Here is a 22414-nt window from a genome sequence, read left to right on the forward strand (position 1 = left end):
TATGCCTTGCTCAAGGGCAGCTCGGAAAACAACAGCCAAGCAACCACGCCCTGTAAATGTAACACCTGGTCCCAACAAAACTCAAATTTAACCCAAGTGTGTTTGTAGATGAGGTGTCCAAAGTGTGGCCCGAGGGCCATTTGCAACCCGTAGCAAATTCTAAAAATACTATTGAAAAAAACAAAAACTTAAAAAAGTGGAATAAAAGTGAACAGGTGAAATGTAACAAGAAAAGTTGCAATGTTGATTCTAATAACACAACGCTGCCGTGCAGGCTGTTTTTCATCTCTCAAAAAATAATAATAAATCAAAATCAATGTAGTTATGAATTATTGGGGCGGTATAGCTCGGTTGGTAGAGTGGCCGTGCCAGCAACTTGAGGGTTCCAGGTTCGATCCCCACTTCCACCATTCTAGTCACTCCCGTTGTGTCCTTGGGCAAGACACTTTACCCACCTGCTCCCAGTGTCACCCACACTGGTTTAAATGTAGCTTAGATATTTGGTTTTACTATGTAAAGCGCTTTGAGTCACTAAAGAAAAGCGCTATATAAATATAATTCACAATTCACATTCACTGACTGTCACGTGGGGGTCGCATATTTGTGCGGGATCGTTCCTCCAGTGCAACACGAACACTCCGGACAAAAACGTGAAGGTAAGAGATGGTTTAATTAATACAAATCATAGCCAAACAGAAAAACAAGCAAAAGAAAAGCGTGCCGAACGCACGGGAAGCTAAGGCTAACACTAGCACAAGAGTTGGGAACAAGAATACAGAAAACGTGACTGATGCTTACCGCAAACAAGGAGAACAGGACGAGTGAACAAAAAGGCAGGTTTTAAATAGTGTCAGTGATGACAAACAGGTGCGCGTCGGGAACACAAGTGGCAGGTGAAAATAATAAGTAACCATGGTGACGAAACAAACTCACAGGTGCACAAGTAATAACAAAAGGAGTCCAAAACTAAAAGAAAACACAAAAACATGATCCGGCCCACGGATCATGACACTGACGGCTCCAAATACTTCACATGAACTATTCCACTTTGAAATATTTTGGGTGAAAATATTGCATATTTTGTGTATAATATACAAATATCCATCCATCCATCCATTTTCTACCGCTTATTCCCTTCAGGGTCGCGGGGGGCGCTGGAGCCTATCTCAGCTACAATCGGGCGGAAGGTGGGGTACACCCTGGACAAGTCGCCACCTCATATAATATATAAAAACAAAATGTCTTTGACAAAAAGGGCCGTTAAACAAAAGCATGAAAAAATACCAAAAACGTATAATCAATCGACGAATAGATCTGAAATTGACATAAGCGTTGAAAGTTTAAAAAAATACTACTACTATTATATATATATATATATATATATATATATATATATATATATATGTATATATATATGTATATTTATATGTATATATATATATATATATATATATATATATATATATATATATATATATATATATATATATATATATATGCATATATATATATATATATATATATATATATATATATATATATATATATATATATATATATATATGTGTGTGTGTGTGTGTGTGTGTGTGTGTGTGTGTGTATATATATATCCATCCATCCATCCATTTTCTACCGCTTATGCCCTTCGGGGTCGCGGGGGCGCTGGAGCCTATCTCAGCTACAATCGGGTGGAAGGCGGGGTACACCCTGGACAAGTCACCACCTCATATATATACAGTGCCCTCCAAAAGAATTGGAACGGTGAGGCCAGTTCCTTTATTTTTGTTGTAGACTGAAAACATTTGGGTTTGACATCAAAAGATGAATATGAGATTCAGCTTTCATTTCCAGGTATTTACATCTGGATCTGATACACAACTTAGAAGATAGCAATATTTGTAATAGAACAAAACATTTTTAGGTGATCAAAAGTATTGGAACATATAAACTTAAAATAGATTAAAGTGAATAAGACTTAATATTTAGTTGCAAATCCTTTGCTTTCAATAACTGCATCAAGCCTGTGAGCCATTGACATCACCAAACTTTTGCATTCTTCTTTTGTGATGCTTTTCCAGGCTTTCACTGCAGCCTCTTTCAGTTGTTGTTTGTTTTGGGGGGTTACTCCCTTCAGTCTCCTCTTCAGCAGGTAAAATGCATGCTCTATTGGGTTTAAGTCTGGAGACTGACTTGGCCAGTCTAAAACCTTCCACTTCTTGCCCCTGATCAACTCCTTTGTTGTTTTGGTCGTTATCTTGCTGCATGACGAAGGATCTCCCAATCAGTTTGGTTGCATCTTTCTTTAAATTAGCAGACATAATGTTTCTGTAGACTTCTGAGTTCATTTTGCTGCTGCCATCATGTGTTACATCATCAATGAAGATGACGTCCCAGAAGCCATGCAAGCCCAAGCCATGACATTATTTTTCACAGATGAGCTTGTATGTTTGGGATCATGAGCTGATCCTTTCTTTCTCCAAACGTTCTTCTCTCAGATTCACAATTGCTTCTTTTTCACCCATAGACAGCTCTCTGGTTTTCATGTTGGTTCCACCTCTAAATGCAGTCTGTACAGGCAAAACCTATCCTACCCAATCTGAAACTGAGCTCAGACATTCAGTGCTATTTATTGTTTGAATAATAATGTAATTGTGAGACACCTGGGCAACAAAACACACCTGTCAGTCACATGTTCCAATACTTTTGCTCTCCTGAAAAATGGGTAGGTTCAAACAAAAAGTGCTATCTTCTAAGTTGTGTATCAGATCCAGATGTAAATACCTGGAAATGAAAGCTAAAATGTTGATCTCTTGTCCCATATTCACCTTTTGATGTCAAACCCAAAAACAAACGAATTGGACTCACTGTTCCAATACTTTTGGAGGGCACTGTGTATATATATATATATATATATATATATATATATATATATATATATATATATATATATATATATATATATATATATATATATATATATATATATATATATATATATATGTATATATATATATATATATATATATATATATATATATATATATATATATATATATATATATATATATATATATATATATATATATATAATATATATATATATATATATATATATATATATATATATATATATATATATATATATATATATATATGTGTGTGTGTGTGTGTGTGTGTGTGTGTGTGTGTGTGTGTGTGTGTGTGTGTGTGTGTGCGTGTGTGTGTATTTTGTGTTTTTGCCATAAAAACAGGGTTTTGGTAAAAAGGGCATAAATCATAAAGAAAAAAACCTTTATATCGACAGAAAAGGCCTGAAGTTGATCTAGAGATTTAAGCATTGATTAAAAAAAACATTAAATAATGTATGACTTATCTTTTAAAACATTTATAACTGAGACCTTTTCGGGTCCATGTGACCAAACTTGAGGGGAGCCCTAAAGGTGAAAAAAATCTATATATTGTATTTGTTTTGAAAATGAAAAATAATAAAATAGCCCCCGCATGCTTTGATTTTTCAGTGTGCGGCCTTCAGTGGAAAAAGTTTGGACCCCCCCCCCCCCCCTTGCTGTAGACAAAGACAGAATGCAATGGAAGGCACCTGGCCTAATCCATTAAATAAGAAGCATGGCGACACAAAGTATAATTGTCCTAATCAAAGAAGTGTTATTACTGTTATAATGTCATTACTGTCAGTATCACCAGAATGTCTTTTTGTCCTCCTGCATCAAAGCTGATTACATAACGACTGTGGTTCCCCTAACGAGTGCAATTACACTTACATACAATACAGCTCAGCAGATAAGACCAACCATCAGCACCCGGCTTGAGAGTCAATAAAAAGCAGCGACACATGTATTGATGTGTTTTCTCCCATCTTCCTTTGAAGCGGTGCGCAGCGGAGGACATTTGTCACACCTTGCGTGTGTTTACTTGCGTCCGAGTGCAGCGTGCTGCTGACACAATCACATGGAGCTATTATCCCTTTGTGAATCCAAACACAAGAAAGGTCACACAGAACAAAAACTCCCCGTTGAATAATGTCCATGTGCAGACATATATATATATATATATATATATATATATATATATATATATATATATATATATATATATATATATATATATATATATATATATATATATATATATATATATATATATATATATATATATATATATATATATATATATATATATATATATATTAGGGATGTCCCGATCCAGGTTTTTGCACTTCCAATCCGATACCGATGTTGTTTTTGCACTTCTGATCCGATACCGATACTGGCCTTATCCGAGCATATTAAAATTTAAAGTTATTTAGCCTACTTAGTTGTCAGATTCATGTTGAAAAGGGTTTTAGTACTCTTGATAACAAGTAGCCAGCTGAATTAGGTGAGTTTGAATAATACACAATGGAGATGTTGACGTGCGGAGTTTCAAACTCTCTTCAATTTCTCGCATGGGACTTTTCAAACGATGCTACATATTAGCAGTAATGCTACTTTTTATAGCAACGCTTTTGCCCCACACTTGACAAATTAGGGTTGTCTGTTCGACATATTCCCACTTGAAGCCAAACCACCGCCAGACGATGGACCCCCAGCTGTTTTTCTTGGGAATTAATTAATTCTTCCTTCATTATTACTGCTCACACGGCTACGCTAGCATCACAGCTAACGTTAGCCATGCTGCTACCTCTCTGCTGGGAGAGTGCGTACACGTATGTGACGTATGACGTGACAGTATGTGACGTGTGTAAGAAGGTGCGCTTGCTGTCTATGAGAAGCAAACACAAGGAGTGGAAAGAGCCTGTCGTGTAATGCCAGCAGCTAAAAGCAACTGCGTGAGGACGTATACTCGACGTGTTGAAGGTGTGCTGGAAAATGCGGAACGGAAATTAGGGAGCAGCAGAAAAGGGGAATGTATTATTTAAATCAACAGTATTAAAAGCCTTATTGTCTGCGTAGTCTATCATTAAAAAATATTAAGTAAAAAAAAAAAGACATATATATAAATTATATATATATATATATATATATATATATATATATATATATATATATATATATATATATATATATATATATATATATATATATATATATATATATATATATATATATATATATATATATATATATATATATATATATATATATATATATATATATATATATACACAATTGTGGTAAATTACACTTGTAAAGAACATAATGTCATGGCTGTCTTGAGTTTCCAATAATTTCTAAAACCCTTATTTTTTTGTGATAGAGTGATTGGAGCACATACTTGTTGGTCACAAAAAACATTCATGAAGTTTGGTTCTTTTATGAATTTATTATGGGTAGGGTTGGGTATCGTTTGAATTCGAACGATTCCGATTCCGATTCCGGTTCTTTGTTTCGATTCCGATTCCTGACGATCCTCGATTCCGATTCTTTTAAGAAGCAGGGTCAAAAAAAAGTTTAGGATATTTTAAATGAGCTAGCTAACCTACAGTCTTTCTGAATGAAATAGTCTGACATTCTCCATCAATTTTAATTCTATTAACTTTTTATGAAGTTTACTATAAATTCCTCACAGGGCTGTTTTCAACTAGAATATAAATATCAAATCTATGAACTTGAATATAAATATTATAAATTATGAATACATTTTCCCAGGGGTACACTTTCCTCAAGAGAGCTTTATTTTTGAAAACCTCATGAAAACACATTTACACACACAAGTGTATGATGCTGCAGGTACTTAAAAATGTTACCGTGCTCCCACTGATGGGCTAACCTGGTTCAGAAAAGCAAATAAACAATAAGAAACAACTTGCAAAACCCAGTCCAGATTAGCAGCAGGTACAGTATAAAATCAGAGACAGTTTTTGTTTAGGAAAATGACCATATCCGCCTTCTCAGGCAGGATGCGTGAGCGTTCTGGACAGATAGTGTCTCCTGCTGTGGAAAATACACGTTCGCTGGGTGTGGAAGAAGCTTGAACGCATAAATAGGAGAAAGCTAGATCTGACAGCAAAGGATAAGTCTTTTGTTGGTTCCACCGGACCACCACCATGCAGCAGGGTCGTCAGACATAAGTATCGGTGGAACGTCCTGGTACATCTGCAGCTCTCTCTCCACTCGTTTCTTGATGGAAATGGAGCTCTGTTATTTCGCGGTTATTTCTTTTTTTTTTTGTAAAGTAAAGCCACACTTTCGACCGCCGACGCCCGCTATCCATGCTTGAGCTTTACTGACTCGCTCGGCTATGCTAACACTTCCGGCGGTGGGCGCTTCTTCGTTGGTGCTCAGCGGCTTTTTCTTCCGGTTTGGCGGACTTTTTTTTTTTTTTTTTTTTTTTCCGGTCGGCGGACTGGGTATCGAAAATAGGAATCGAAATTTAAACTTTTGAACGATACCGGGAGAATCAGAAAGTTAGTCCCGGTTCCAATCGATATTCGATACTCGATACCCAACCCTAATTATGGGTCAACTGAAAATGTGACCAAATCTGCTGGGTCAAAAGTATACATACAGCAATGTTAATATTTGGTTACATGTCCCTTGGCAAGTTTCACTGCAATAAGGCGCCTCTTAACAAAATTGGTGCAGTTCAGCTAAATTTGTTAGTTTTCTGACATGGACAATTTTTGTTTCATCTGACCACAGGACTTTCTTGCAGTAGGTCTTATTTTTGTCCATGTGATGTCAGGTGAAACAAAAATGTAGCTGTTTGGCCACAATATTTTTTGAGGAGAAAAGGTGAGGCCTTTAATCCCAGCAATACCATCCCTACCGTCAAGCATGGTGGTGGTAGTATTATGCTCTGGGCCTGTTTTGCCATCAATGGAACTGGTGCTTTACAGAGAGTAAATGGGACAATGAAAAAGGAGGATTACCTCCAAATTCTTCAGGACAACCTAAAATCATCAGCCCGGAGGTTGGTTCTTGGACGCAGTTGGGTGTTCCAACAGGACAATGACCCCAAACATATGTCAAAAGTAGTAAAGAAATGGCTAAATCAGGCTAGAATTAAGGTTTTAGAATGGCCTTCCCAAAGTCCTGACTTAAACATGTGGACAATGCTGAAGAAACAAGTCCATGTCAGAAAACCAACACATTTAGCTGAACTGCACCAATTTTGTCAAGAGGAGAGGTAAAAATTTCAACCAGAAGCTTGCCAGAAGATTGTGGATGCCTACCAAAAGCGCCTTTTTGCAGTGAAACTTGCCAAGGTACATGTAACCAAATATTAACATTGCTGTATGTATACTTTTGACCCAGCGGATTTGGTAGATTAGACTCATAATACATTCATAAAAGAACCAAACTTCATGAATGTTTTTTGTGACCAACAAGTATGCGCTCCAATCACTCTATCACAAAAAAATAACAGTTGTAGAAATTATTGGAAACTCAAGACAGCCATGACATTATGTTCTTTACAAGTGTATGTAAACTTTTGACCATGACTGTATATTTATATTTAAAAAAAACTCAATTGTTGCCCAAATGTGTATCATGTATGTGTAACATAAATACAAGATGCGCACAATACAATTGTATAACTAATGTTCAATGAGTCTATCTAAATGTTATCTTTCCAACATGTGCGTGCCTGATTGTAGGAACGTGCTTGACAAATAGTTGGAACATATTGAATTAAGAATGTATTTGTTATAACCCCACCCTCAACCGTGCCTTGTAACGCGACCTTGACTCTTTCCTAATTGGCAAAGTGCCGCGCCCCTCCAGCTGCCTCCATCTCGTGTGCCCTTATTCAGTTTTCAACCACATGCATAAAAAGCAAGCATCCAGCTCTCTCACTGTTCAAACATTCTTCTGCCTTTAGTTAAAGTTCACACATAACCACAAAGTCTACTGGGGAACTGCCCGATCGGAGTAACCGCAGATACTGGGAGGGGTTCCGTCCAACACTGGATATATTTAGACAAGGGCAAACCCCCGGGATGGCGATGCACAAAAAAAAGCCAATAGGACGTGTTTATTTGACTTTCCCTTCTCTGCGCAAGTGAGTGCCTGACACAACTTGTGGCATCCGAACAAGCCTCGCCACTAAAAGATGTTTGCTACTGTGCGGACTGCATCCAATTATTATTCATCCTTATTGAATAATAAGGAGCTACCCAAAAGGCTGGCAGGATCCGAGGCTCGCCAGTGGTTTTTGGCGTAGGCTTTAAGAGTTCTGCATCTGACACAGCGTGAAGGACATCTGCCACCGATGGCGTAAACACGGAGAAACCTTGGATGTGGTCGCAATGATGCGCAGTGACAAGCCTGGCCTCGCCTAACCTATATTTTTATAACATAACTTACATGCGTTTGCAGCATGTTTGCTTTAGCTTGGGAGTTTTCCCACAGACAAGCGACGACATGGGGACAACAAGGCCGAGCCCCCATAGAACATCCGGTGGCGTTCTAAGACGAGGGTTCAAAGTGTGGCCCAGGGGCCACTTGTGGCCCGCAGCTCAATTTTTATCAGTCCGCGACCCCTTTAAAAATTAATATTTCAAAAAATAAACAAACATAAGTGTGGAGGGGGGCGTGGCCTGCGGACCTGCAGCGAAGCGAGGTGTGCCAGGACCAGCTTCGAGATCAGCGACAGGTGCGTAGATGGCCCACCTGGGCCTGCTTATCTAATCACCTGTCGCTCTGTTAAAAGGCAGCAGCCGGGGAGGAGAAGGGAGTTGGAGTTGGAGCACGAGACAGAGCGAGAGCGAGACTGACAGACACTAAAGACAATTGCTGAAAAGCACAACACAGACTATTCTTGTTAAATAAAAGAGTGTCTAAAAAACCCTAAAAAGGAGCGGTGATGTCGGTGATTGGTGGTCCGAGGAACCCGGAAGCAAGAGTCTTACACAATAAGAAAGTGTAATAAAAAGGTGAAATGCATATAAAAAAAGTTGCAATGTTGACTCTAATAAGATAAAGCTGCTATTTTTTTTTAAAGCTGTCAATATTGAATCAACATTTTTTTCAACAAAAAGGGCATCCATCCATCCATTTTTCGACCGCTTGTCCCTCCCGGGGTTGCGGGCGGGCCGGAGCTTATCCCAGTTGCTCATCCCAGCTGCACTCGAGCGGACGTCAGGGTGCACCCTGGACAAGTGTGTAACGGAGGCCAGCCAGGGTGGCTGCGCCATGCGTACGTTGGTAAACCTCACTCCCTGACAGCTTCAAAGAGTGTGCTAGCCACTGGATTAGCATCTCGGGCTTTAGCCTATAGTGGCTAGCACACTTACCTCTCATTTGCGTGACGTGGATTTGCGCCCCGCAGTTTGGGAAGATTGATACAGAACACAGAGCGGCTACAAGTTCATAAAACAAAAAGATAAAAAATTGTTAAAAACCTCTAATTGACGGAGAGATCTGAAGTTGATCTACTGTATAAGCACAGGCGTCAAAGTCAAGGCCAAGGACCAGATTTGTCATTAAATGTGGCCCACGAAAGGATTTAAATAATATATGGCAGTATTTTTTTCCTACTAAGTGTATCCTTTACATTTTGACAGAAAAAAATACATGTATTGCATATCTTTTAAACTTTAATATTAAAAGTTAAAGTCCCAACGATAGTCACACACACACTAGGTGTGGTGAAATTATCCTCTGACACAGCCCCATGATAAAAATGTTAAAAATAAAAATATCATGAGGTGAATCCCTATACATTTTTATTTATTAATTATTCATGGTTACAAGCGGCCATAACTGGGATGTGGCCCTCAGTGAAAACTAATTGGACACTCCTGATCTAGAGACTTAATCGTTCAAAGTTTGAAAAAAAAATGCATGACCTATTTTAACACTTTAATGAGTCGGGCTTTTATGGATCCCCAAGAATGTTGGTGGGATTTTCTTTTTTTAAACTGTCATTGTTAAAAAATACTGATGAATTAAAATCAATGTCGTTACTAATTATTGACCTATTTTTTAAAAACATTTCTGACTGAAACCCTTCCGGGTCCTTGGGACCAAACTTCAAGAGAGCACTAAAGGTTAAAAAAATCTATATATTGAAATCATTTTGAAAATTAAAACTGTCATAATGGCCCCAGCATGCTTTGGTGTTTCAGTGTGCGGCCCTCAGTGGAAAAAGTTTGAAGATATCAATCAAAAGAACCGAATTCAATCAGTCGGCATCACAGAGGGTTCACCGTCTTTCATCATATCCCTGAGAAACCTAACAGTCACACATCAGGTAGTTAGAAGGCGACATGGACGCAATCATCCTCCCTTTGTCCGGCAATTATAGGCCTATTTGGGACTTTCTCGACATAGAAGAAGATAGGACGCAGAATTTGTGCCGAGGCATGAAATAATTGAACGCACACAGTGACAAATTGCATGCTTGATTGTAAACAAATGTAATTTGGGGAGGCTGGAGGGATGATGAGGTTATGCAACCAGCAAGAGAAGCTCAAAGCGCCTGTCGTCAAATATTAAACAAGAAGAAAAGGAAAGTCACAATGCTTTATGACAGGAGAAAATACAGCTTTTAGCTCATCAAAATCATGTATTTTCTGTTTGTTACAGGCATAAGTGATAAAGCTAAGCACAATTACACTCTAGGATGTCCAATATCACCACCTAGTGGACTGGAGTGGAGCTGCATCTCATATCTTTTTACAGCGGTTATTTGTGTAGCATTTATTAACAGCATGCTAGGAATATCCGATCCATTTTTTTTAACCTCAAGTATTACAACAAGTCTTAAAAAATTTAACAGGAGGCCCTTCTGCCACGGACCACATTCTCGAACCACTCATCCATAGCAGCTCTGTGCGTGCTGACACAGTATAACTCGGTTTTAGGGCCAGCAAGTGGTCTCAGTGGCACAACTGTCCTACTAAAAGGAGAAGTAGAGAGGGACTTAAATGCTGCTTCAGCATGCGGTGCAGGTGTGTATGTGGTTGGCGCAAGTAACCATTGGGTATCCAAAGTATTATAATCCCAGGATCAGTGATAGTGTCAGTGTTGGCATGCTAGCCGCCCTTTGGAACAAGCTGTTTGTGCATTCGCCATTCCTACTGACAGTGCTTGTTATTCATGTTGCCAAGTTACTAAAAAAACAACGACAAATAAATTAATTAGTAGAGGGGCCAGCACAGTGATCCTAAGGTTTGTACAGTTGTCACAGAGCAAGAAAGTTTCAGGAATCCTGGAATTGGACGGAACATTTCTATACAGAGGGTGTACTCTGAGTATTCCAGTCCAAACATTTTTATTTAGACTGTGAACTTTATAAATGTCCCTGGCATAATATAGATACTTCTGGAAGATTAACTGCTACAGTTGAGGCTCAAACTCCCAACCTTTGCGTCACTTTGCAGATTACTGTCTTATAATTAACACACGCTAACCAGTTGAAAGAGCTACAAGAGATACAACAGCTCTGGTGGGTGAAGCACACTGAACAAACCTTTTACCCGGCTCATTGAAAACTGCAAATGGTTTTTAAAATTCAAACATTAGGTTAATTTAGGACACTAAATTGTAAAAAATACGTACGTTTGGCTCGTCGAAGCTTTAATTGTTTTTGATGTTGGCTGTTAGATTAGGGAGTCCAGAAAGAGATCCCTACACATATGTATGCTATGTTCATAGGACGTTCAAAATCGTATTAAATGTTTACAAAAACACGTACTGTAAACCAGGTTCGTGAAAGACTAAACATTGTTTATGAAGATTACAAAAAAGGAGTAAATTAGAAGTACAAATGTTGAAGACACGTTAATTGTCTTTGATGTTTATAAAAAACAAATGGCCTCGACTCTTGATAGAAAATCTCCCACAATGGATCGTTGAACACCCGAAATTTCCAGCATAAGATGGCATGTTAATTTTTACGGCTGCATCACAACATTCACTATTGCATACAACTACATCAACACTACTAATCATGGAAGACTTCATGAGAGACAACAAAAACTTCTTTAAGACAAATGATGATCCAGAAACTTATATTTTTGAGCCTGAATATACAGAGGATGAGCTGCAAGTTTTACAAACAGTGCTAAACAGATGCAGCTTTAGTGAAACCCTAAGCATCGTGTAACAGTATTGCTATGTGCTAAACAAGAAATACAAAGTATGAACATAATAAAACAATCACTTACTGTACAATGTCTGCTCTCACTGGGATGCAGACTGATGGGATGTTCATATCTCCCTGTTTTGATTAAGAATTAATCATAATCCACCCACAAGTACAAAAAAAGGTGCTGCAAACAATCGTTTATTCGTGTCTTTTCTCGTCATGGTCGGGTAGTTGTATGTTAAATTTTACCAACTTCTCGGTTCATGGCCACATTATTCTACTATTCACGTGAGACGCTCAGAGGCTTGATTTATAATGTAAAATTAACTTTCACCAGCTCAGAGGCGATGCAGCAGCTCACCGGCTCAATATGTCAACAATGTAGCTGCATAAGCTAATATTAGCTCTCTGTGATCATGGCGCCACTAAAAATAGTTTGTCAGCGTTAGTGCTTATAATAACAATATCGCTAACACTTGGTTAATATTCAGTACTTGTTTGTATTTTTAGTTGAGCGTTAATTTATTCTTTACATTGAACAACAAGAGCACAGTCTACCAAGGTAAATTCCTTGTGTGTTTAAAAAGCTAATAATGAAACCATCCTTGCCCAGGCACACCCTTCTGGTTTTTGGAGTATAAATATTTGGGGTTTTGGCACCAGCCGTTGGACTGGATCTGACCAATCTAAGTCTATGAGCACAAACTGATGAAGCCTACCCGAATGAGCGGCGAAACGTCTTCCAAGACAAACCAAACAGTCCAGTTGCAATCGATTGAATGCTCTGAGATGACAATGACCTGGATGAACGAGAACATTCATAGACATGTTTTTTTAAATAAGTATTTATTTTCGGACATGTAGTATTGTCAGCGGTCTTGCTCCTGCTCTATCATGTTTATTAGTAACAGTAATTCAGTATAGTTTGAGTCATTTCAAAATATTAGCTTCGGCCTGCTTGCTATTGTTTAGATAGTCCTGATGGTTAGTTAGTATGCAGATGGCGCTTTAGGTTTGTAGTATTTTGACCAAAAAATTACAACTTGTTTTGTTGTCTACCGCGGCAAAGGTGAAGTGCGTTCATATTAGACTTAGACTTAGAGACTTAGACTTCCTTTTTATTGTCATTCAAACTTGAAATATACAGCACAGATAACAATGAAATTTTGTTACATAAACATATGTCTTCTCTCCTCTTTCTTTCCGGTGTAGAAGACATATTGTATTGATGTCTTGTATTGAGTCTTGCTTTTCTGGGTGAAAAGTCAAAACAATGTGCCTTACAAAGACGCTAGTTCCGACCGGATACCTTTGGTGCTTTTCCACCCGCCCCTATCCCACATGCAACTGTGATTGGCTACTTTGTCCTACCCACTTAAAAACTAAATTAAATATTAGCATTTCGTCTGTGTTAACATTTTCATCTTGTTTAATTCTAACTAAATTGTCAATTCATTTCGTCACTGTTGTAGTCAACGTGCATTTTTTCATTCCCTGATTTCATCTTGGGAAAATAGGCCGTCGACAATAACAAAGGCGAAAAGTTTTAGTCAACAAAATCAACAGTGGTGTAGAACTGGAGGAAAGGAGAATTAGTAGGCAGAGCGAGGCATTTAGGAGACACAAAGCCAAACAACATTTCTCATCCGAGAGACAATTTTTGTTCCATGGCAGCGAGCATAAAAAGTAAGGAAAGACTGAAATCAGGTCTAGGTTTGTATGAGAGGACTTTGCAATCAGAGCTGACTTGCACTCTGCTGAGCCTGGAGGAGAAGGAGGGTGGTGGATGGTACCAAATTCGCTCTGACTGCTAAAGAAGTAGGAAAAAAAATACAATTTTTGATGGCCATAAATCACACACACAAAACGTCATAACTCAGCTCGCAGACATGTGCTATCTGGGTCACGAGCGGGGGACACTGTAGGTCTTGCAATGATGGATGGTCTGCAGTTAGACCAACAAATGAGCAAACACACATACAGCGTATATGCACACTTGACGCTCTGTTCAAATAGTGTGTTAAAACCCTGCTGTGATGCTAGAAAAACATTGCAACACACTGAGCAAACTAAGCGCTGATACAAGTGAGAACTGTAATTCCACACGCACCTGTGCTCAAACCAGTATCCAGCACTCACACCCTGCTTATCCGCTACAAACCTTGGCCTAGCTTCACATTTTCTGTCAACACCCAAAAGACTTTGTCAAACCAATTAGTGGTGTTAAACTGGGCTAATTACGCGGCTTGCTATTAGCACAGACAAGTGTGTAATATACATCTGATGTGTGCATGTTCCCGGTTGTCTGTTTCAGCGTATGGCATGGCTTAGTGGGTAGAGCAACCGTGCAGGAAACCTGAGGGTTGCCGGTTTGCTCACTGCCTCTTACCATCCAAAAATCGCTGCCGTTGTGTCCTTGGGTGGGACACTTCACCCTTTGCTCCCGGTGCCACTCACACCAGTGACTTGAATGATGAATGATAGGTGGTGGTCGGAGTTGGTTGGCGCAAATTGCGGCCACGCTTCCGTCAGTCTACCCCAGGGCAGCTGTGGCTATGAAAGTAGCTTACCACCACCAGGTGTGAACGAATGATGGGTTCTACATGTAAAGTTACTTTGGGTACTTAGAAAAGCGCTATATAAATCCCAGGTATTATTATTATTAAGATCAGTTTGCATCTGTAGGCATGGGTTTCAAATCCGGTACTTTTTTTTGGCACTGATCGAATCCCGCCGGTCCTACCAAGCACCGATTCACGTAAAATCCAACGTTGCCATATTATAGTACTATGGGTTGCGCGTGACGTCACACCCAATTGCACTTCGGCACTTGGTTATCACTCCAGCAGTACTGAGAAAGGACTTAGTCAAACTACCTCTAGGTAAAGTTGCAATTTGTAATGCCAACAAAGCAATTGACTCCAAAAAAATAAACCAGTCCAACGCAAGTAAAGTAAGGCTCCACATTTCAAAAAATATACTATGAATGCTAATATGTATGACTTTGCTATTGGCATGATACTGATTAGCATTAGCGATTTTCAGTGGCGATTTTAACACCTCCAACTGTTAATTTAAAAAAAACTAAGATGCACAAATACATACAAATTAAACAGCTAGTGTGTAATATTTACAATACTTACAGTATTAACACTTTTTAGGGTGCAACCAAAACCAAACAAATAAACCAAACGCATCATAAACCATACACTGCTGCCATCTAATGTATTGGTCTTGCAACTGTAATTACAACTTAGTGTCATACTTGCAAATGATATTATGAGATGATAAAACAAGATATAAAAATTGGACAGTAGTTACCATAATTAGCTCATTTTTAAATGTTGCAACTTGCGATACAAATATTGCTTTTATTGTCAAAACAATTCATATTTATCAACACACACAAAAGTACCAAAAAGTGGTACTTTTGAGTACCGGTATCGATTCCCAGGTACCAGGAATTGGTATCGTAATGATTCAAATGTGAAAGGTATGCATCTTTACACTAGGGCTGTCAAGTTATTAATTTTTTTTAAACAGATTAATCACAGGTTTTTATTTGCTTGCATGAATAAAATGTGCTAAGTAAATACACCAATATTTGGATAGAAATCTAATTTAGTAATCGAAATGTCACACGGGAATGTTTTTTAAATGACTTACTCAACTGCAAGTCACTAATTTGCTTAAGTCTTGGTGAAAGTAAGTATAGTAAGAATTAAGTGCACATTTTCAAAGTATTTGCAGTAATAACTCGGCCCAGTTACTAATCGATAATGCAGTAAACACACCCATTAACAACTTTACATGGTGCACCATTTAAATCTGCATTCATTCTTCTTTAGTTTAACCAGTTGTTAAAAACAAACAAGCTTGTTTACCTTTTTCAGATGATGCTGATCTCTTTTTTTGGTACAATGCGACCCCAGCTCGTTGTGACTAGTTACAGATGTCCGGATGCCGTAGTGAAATGAATGACATCTTTTTGCAGGACTTGGTCCTGACGGATGTTAAGTGGTTTACATTCGCAGGCTGTCCGTTTAGCAAAGGCATGTGTTTAACTTAACTGTGCTACTTTTGTTGACAACATTGACGCGGTAAATTTTGCCAGCGTAGCGCTCTCCTCTGATCGCTGTCGATGTAGCATTCATGCTATTGTTGGCATTCTCGAGTACCTGTTTTGCTTTAACATGGTATTTTAAACTTGATGTACGCCAATAATAAGAACGTTTGCTGCTAAAATACCAAGAAGTTACCTCCTTTTTATCTAAAGTTATGTTTTGAAACAAAATTGGCCGCCTCCAATCGCGATCACAGACTGCGTAACACCCGGGTTAGGCCTTGATTGACCCAAATGTAATTAATCTTCACTCATATATGATAACGCGATATTTTTTTTTTAATAATAACATGCGTTAACGCGTTAACATTGACAACCCTACTTTAAACATGATGATAGTGTCAAAGCGAGCTAATATTCAACCAGGGAAACATCCAGTAGTTTTTTAACCTGACTGACTGTCCTCATACTTCCTACCATATTTGCAAAAAAAATTAATGACTGGTCTACTCTAAAACAAGGAAAAAACACACCTGACGGGGTTGTTTCCAAAGGCTCCAGTGGCGCAGTCGGTTAGCATGTAGTGCTTACAGTATAGGACAGTAACATGCAGAGTGATGCTAACGTTTGACCCTCATCTTGAGCAAGCTTTTTTTTAACCTAACAAAATCAATGGTGCAATGAATATGTAAACAATGTTTTATGTTAAAACTGGTACTACAGCAATCATAGGCAAAACATCATGCTAATTATTTTGAGTTACTCGTTGTTGGGTCATGAGCTGTTATTATGAATCACACTTTTGTGCAATACAATTCATTTCCTGATCCACGGTTCTCTGTAATGAATATGATGACAGCAGTCCGCAAAGTAATCCCTAAAATGATGATGACAGATGGGTTGCTAAAGAAAATATCTCTCCTCAGAACAGACAACGAGCATATCCAAAGTCTTCAGCCAATTACGCCATTATCGGCCCATTACTCACAATCTGATCTCACTCAATTATCATTGCGGGGTAAGGGAACAACCATTACTACCTATTTTGTACTGAACATGATGATGGCGGCAGCGGAAGTTGGCAAGGGAAACGCGTTCATTTATCCAAATGGACTGTGAGGTGAAATCGTACAAAAGGCGGGAGAGACATGAAGAAGGTGCCTCATGCTGACATTGGAATAAAAATGAGAATCTATCATCATGCAGTCCTTGTAGATGAGGTGATGATCAAAGCCTGATGAGCATATTTCCATGGCAGCGACGTACAATATACTGCAGTCTTACAATAAGATCTACTGTATGTTTAACGTTTAGTAGTCTTTAAAACAATCTTTTTGGCCCAACTTACTACTTCTTCTTCTTGCAATCTTATACCAACTAAAGGATTTATTGGGAAAAACTGACTTGTTCCGTTCTGAAACAGGAACAAGTTTTTTTGGGAGAATGGCTTTTGACGGACAATATTGCATAAGCTCCAGTGGCGCAATCGGTTAGCGCGCGGTACTTATAAGACAGTAACCTGCAGAGTGATGCCGAGGTTGTGAGTTCAAGCCTCACCTGGAGCATTTTTTAAATTAATTTCCTCAATGACCAGTGATTGACACATACATCGGATGTGTTCATTATTATCAGTTGGCATGCGTAAACCTAATGACAATATGGGAGTACCAGTAAACTAATAATTAACACAGAAAACATAAAGTTGTGGACTAATCTAAATGTGTGCATGCTGCTCATTACCTCTCTGTCACATAAAGCAGGGGTTCGTAACCTTTTTGACCTCGGGGCCCAACTTTTCCACTAAATTGGTAATCTTATTCCATCCATCCATTTTCTACCACTTGTCCCTTTTGGGGTCGCGGGGGGCTGGGAGCCTATCTCAGCTACAATCGGGCGGAAGGCGGGGTACACCCTGGACAAGTCAACACAGATAGACAGACAACATTCACACTCACATTCACACACTAGGGCCAATTTAGTGTTGCCAATCAACCTATCCCCAGGTGCATGTCTTTGGAGGTGGGAGGAAGCCGGAGTACCCGGAGTATTGATTATTTTAATCATATTCAATAACTATATCTAATGTACTTAAAGTTTAACAGGATAAAACTTGTCAAATAAAATAAAACCATGTGTTAATCCCGAAGATTATTATCAAAGTTTAGGTCAGGCCGATTACAAAAATAAATACTAATCAAATATACTGCAAAAGAAGGGATTCATAAAAACTGATGAATTATACATTTGCATACAATTACACAGTGCTAAAATAACTCAATTCTAATTAAATTAATAATAAATAAAAATAATGAGTTAACTCATTTGATTGATCACAAGATATGATCACATTAATCATGCACATACGCAGATTAATAACTTGGAATTTAACAATATAAAAATCTCACAGCACGATGTTATCACGGTATTAAGGCCACTGTATGATATTATTGTAGTATATGTCCCCGAAAAAAAGCCTTAAAAATTTCGTAGTGTGTAAAATGAAGTGGCAGGAAATTTAGGATAAACACACTTACTGTAACCGAACACAAACATAACGCTAAAATGTTTTAATCGTTTTTATTACTACAAACAATTATTTTTAAGTGCAAACAATTGTGAAGGTACATCCACTGTTTCAAGCTTATATTAAAACAAACCTTACAGATGAGTGACTTTTAAGTGACAATGTAAACATCCATTTTAAAACATTAATACTCACTTTTATGAGAAGAAGCGTCCTCAGTGGACGTGTTTATATCACAGTGGACATGTTTATATCACAGTGGACATGTTTATATCAGTTTGGAAAATGCTGTTTGTCAGAGAAGTTAACCAACAATTTAACTGTTAACAATGTTAATACCTCACAAACTGATGTTTGGCTTCGCTGGCTTTAAATATATTTTGTAGGTGACAGTTTATGAGATGGCGACTTGTCCAAAGTGTACCTGCCTTCCTCTCAAGTGCAGTTGGCTCGAAATGGATGGATGGATTGAGGATTTATCAAGTAGCTTTCGAGTATATCAGTGTAAATTATTTTTTGGTGATTTTCCTCTTTGCGGTGTGGCTCTGTTGTCTGGAAAACGCTCGAGACTAAATTGCCACGCTTTGCTCTGCAGAAAGCAGACTTTCTCACCTCTGCCAAAGAGGTTATGTTTTCACCTGGGTATGATTGTGTGTTTGTTAGCAACACAACTGAAATAGTTATTCATTGTTTTACTTTATTCATTTAGTTACTTATTTTGATGTTTTTTTGAAGAAATGTCCAAAATAATAAGTCCTGTCATCTTCTACCAACACACTTCACTTCCTGCTAACGGCGTTCCACACCCCCACCTTGGGCCCCGCGCTGCGCAGAGGATTCTGGGAGATGTAGTTTATTATCAGTCCCGACCAACAGCAAAGCGGTAGACCAAAACTACACATCAGGTTTTTGTTTGATACCGTCACACGCCGCAGTATTATTGTGAAGACTTTGAAACCGAAATACCGTGATATCTGAAATACCGTTACACCACCGTTAATCACACAATTTATTTTGATCGCATATGAGGAAAATTTCAATTCAAAATACACCCAGACGGTAATTTAGATAAAACTATTACCAAGTTTTGAGCAAATAAATGAAGCACATTCAAGTAAAACATTTATGTTGATTTAAATCATGTAAATTTGTATTAACCTTTGTTTAATCAAGAGAAATGGAGTTCTAAGTAAGTTAAACATCAAGAGACTACTACTTTGTTAGCCTACTTTGGTCATATTGCTAAAGTAAACAACCTGCAGAAACTCTTACTAGAGGGAAAATTTAACGGTAAATGTGGGAGAGGTAGACCAAGAACAACGTGGACTGACAACATCAAAAACTGAACTCAACAGAAATATTATGAATGCATCCGAGTGGCTCAATATCGCGAGAAGTGGAGGCTCATGTCCGCTGACCTGCTGAGAGCAGATGGAACCTGATAATGATGATGATGATGACGATGAAATCAGTAATTACAAGCTCCAGTGGCGCAATCAATTAGCATGTGTTACTTATAAGACAGATAACCTGTAGATACTGATATTGATGTTGAAAGTTCATGGAGCAATGAAGTTTATTCGCTTCCTCAATGACCAGTGATTGACGCATAGATCCAATGTGTGGATTTTTATCACTTAGCATGCATAAACCTAATGACAATATTGGAGTAAACTAATAATCATCACAGAAAACATAGTCGTCTTCCAACCAACATTTGGTCCCCAACTTCATTACCATCCTCTTACTTCCTATGTCCTTGTAAAAACATTGATTGGGGAAACAAAATAGTTCCATGCATGATTTTTGAAAACATTTGAAAGACTTATTTGCAGAAGTTCAAGTGGCAACCTCAGTTAGCGTGTGGTACTTCCTGTACAGTAAAAGACACTAACCTACAGAGTGATGCTGTGGTTGTAAGTCCTTCTGTGGTTGTAAGTCCAGGCCCCCCTGGAGCAATTCAGTTTATTCACTTCCTCAATGACCAGGAATTGACACACCAACTTTCTGTTTATCAGTTGGCATGCGTAAACCTAATGACAACACTGGAGTAAACTAATAATTAACCCTGAAAACATCCAATATTTGTACCCCAACTTAATGACAACTTTCGAGTATCTACACAAAATATTGATTGGGAAAAAAAGAATTGCTCCATTGTGGAATACTGGCAGGATCTTTTAAAAAAAAGTACCTAAAAAGTCAGTCTATAGAAGGTCCAGTGAGGCAATTGGTTAGCGTGCGGTACTAGTAGGTGAGTAATCAGTAAAGTGTTCGGGCCTCATCTGGAGCAGTGTTCAAGGAATAAATCTAGGTTTTGGAGTAATTTACCAATTTTGACTTACCTTTCTTTCTTTTTTGTAAAGGAAAACCCTGAACTTCTCTCATTTCATTCTTTACATACTCCAGTTATTCACTCACTGCTTTCTGGAATACCTTTCAGGTCTCTGAGCAGATGAGTTAGCATTTTGTTGAATAAGCTGCCAATGTATTTGTGAGGGCTGTTGTAAGTTCAAGCCTCACCTGGACCAATAAAATGTACTATTTCAACCAATATTTTCACCCCAATGTGATGAAAGTTCTTCTATATGCGCGCAAAATTATCCATTATAGAAAACCAAACCAGTTAACCAAACGTACAATGTCCAAGCTCCAGTGGCGCAATCGGTTAGCGCGCGGTACTTATAAGACAGTAACCTGCAGAGTGATGCCGAGGTTGTGAGTTCAAACCTCACCTGGAGCAATTAAGTCCTCAATGACCAGTAGTTTAGGTGTTTCTATCAGTTAGCATGCGTAAACATCATGACAATGTTGTCATAAACTAATAATCAACACAATCTTTGTATCCCAACTTAATGACAGTTCTTCAACTTTCGACTATCCTCGCACAAAAACATTGATTGGGAAAACATAATTGCTCCAGTCTGAAATAAGGGAATGATCTCGGAAAAAAAAGTATCTAATGAAACCTTCTCAAAAAGCCCCACTGGCGCAGATGCTGAGGTTGTGAGTTTGAGCACTGTCCAAGGAATAAATCCTGGTTTTGGAGGAAGTTACCATTGTATCTGACTGGTTTTGACTTACCTCTCTTTTTTGTATCGGAAAACCCTGAAATTCCCTCATCTTTGGCTTTACATATACAGGTTATTCACTTATCCTGATTTCTGGAATACCTCTAAGGTCTCTGAGCAGATGAGTTAGCATTTTGTTGAATAAGCTGCCAATGTATTTGTGAGGGCTGTTCTGAGTTCAAGCCTCACCTGGACCAATAAAATGTACTATTTCAACCAATATCTGTGCCCCAATGTAATGAAAGTGCTTCTATCTGCGTGCAAAATTATCCATTATTGAAAACCAAACCAACTATATTACAGCTCCAGTGGCGCACTCGGTTAGCGTGCGGTACTTATAAGACATTAACCTGCAAAGTGATGCTGAGCTTGTGAGTTCAAACCTCACCTGGAGCACTTAAGTCATTTACTTTCTCAATGACCAGTAGTTTAGGTGTTTTTATCAGTTAGCATGCATAAATCTAATGATATTTGAGTAAATTAATAATGAAAAAAATCTTTGTACCCCAACTTAATGACAGTTCTTCAAGTTTAGAGTATCTATAAGCACAAAACTATTGATTGGGAAAACATAATTGCTCCAGTCTGAAATACAGGAATGATCTCTTAAAAAAAGTATCTACTGAAACCTTCTAAAAAAAGCCCCACTGGCGCAGATACTGAGGTTGTGAGTTTTAGCCTCACCTGGAGCACTGTCCAAGG

The 22414-nt window shown here is 38.3% G+C and overlaps 1 protein-coding gene and 2 non-coding genes across 3 annotated transcripts in view; 2 read left to right on the forward strand and 1 right to left on the reverse strand.

Annotated features, from left to right (window-relative positions):
- znf385c (zinc finger protein 385C) overlaps positions 1–22414 on the reverse strand; it is a 325442-nt gene that overhangs the window by 224127 nt on the left and 78901 nt on the right. The gene's annotated exons all lie outside the window — the stretch shown is intronic.
- trnai-uau (transfer RNA isoleucine (anticodon UAU)) lies at positions 17589–17682 on the forward strand. Its single transcript has 2 exons — positions 17589–17626; positions 17647–17682. It is a non-coding gene; the product is annotated as a tRNA-Ile (tRNA).
- On the forward strand, positions 21291–21384 carry trnai-uau (transfer RNA isoleucine (anticodon UAU)). Its single transcript has 2 exons — positions 21291–21328; positions 21349–21384. It is a non-coding gene; the product is annotated as a tRNA-Ile (tRNA).

This window comes from Entelurus aequoreus, linkage group LG06 (assembly GCF_033978785.1).
Source record: "Entelurus aequoreus isolate RoL-2023_Sb linkage group LG06, RoL_Eaeq_v1.1, whole genome shotgun sequence".
Lineage (NCBI taxonomy): Eukaryota > Metazoa > Chordata > Actinopteri > Syngnathiformes > Syngnathidae > Entelurus > Entelurus aequoreus.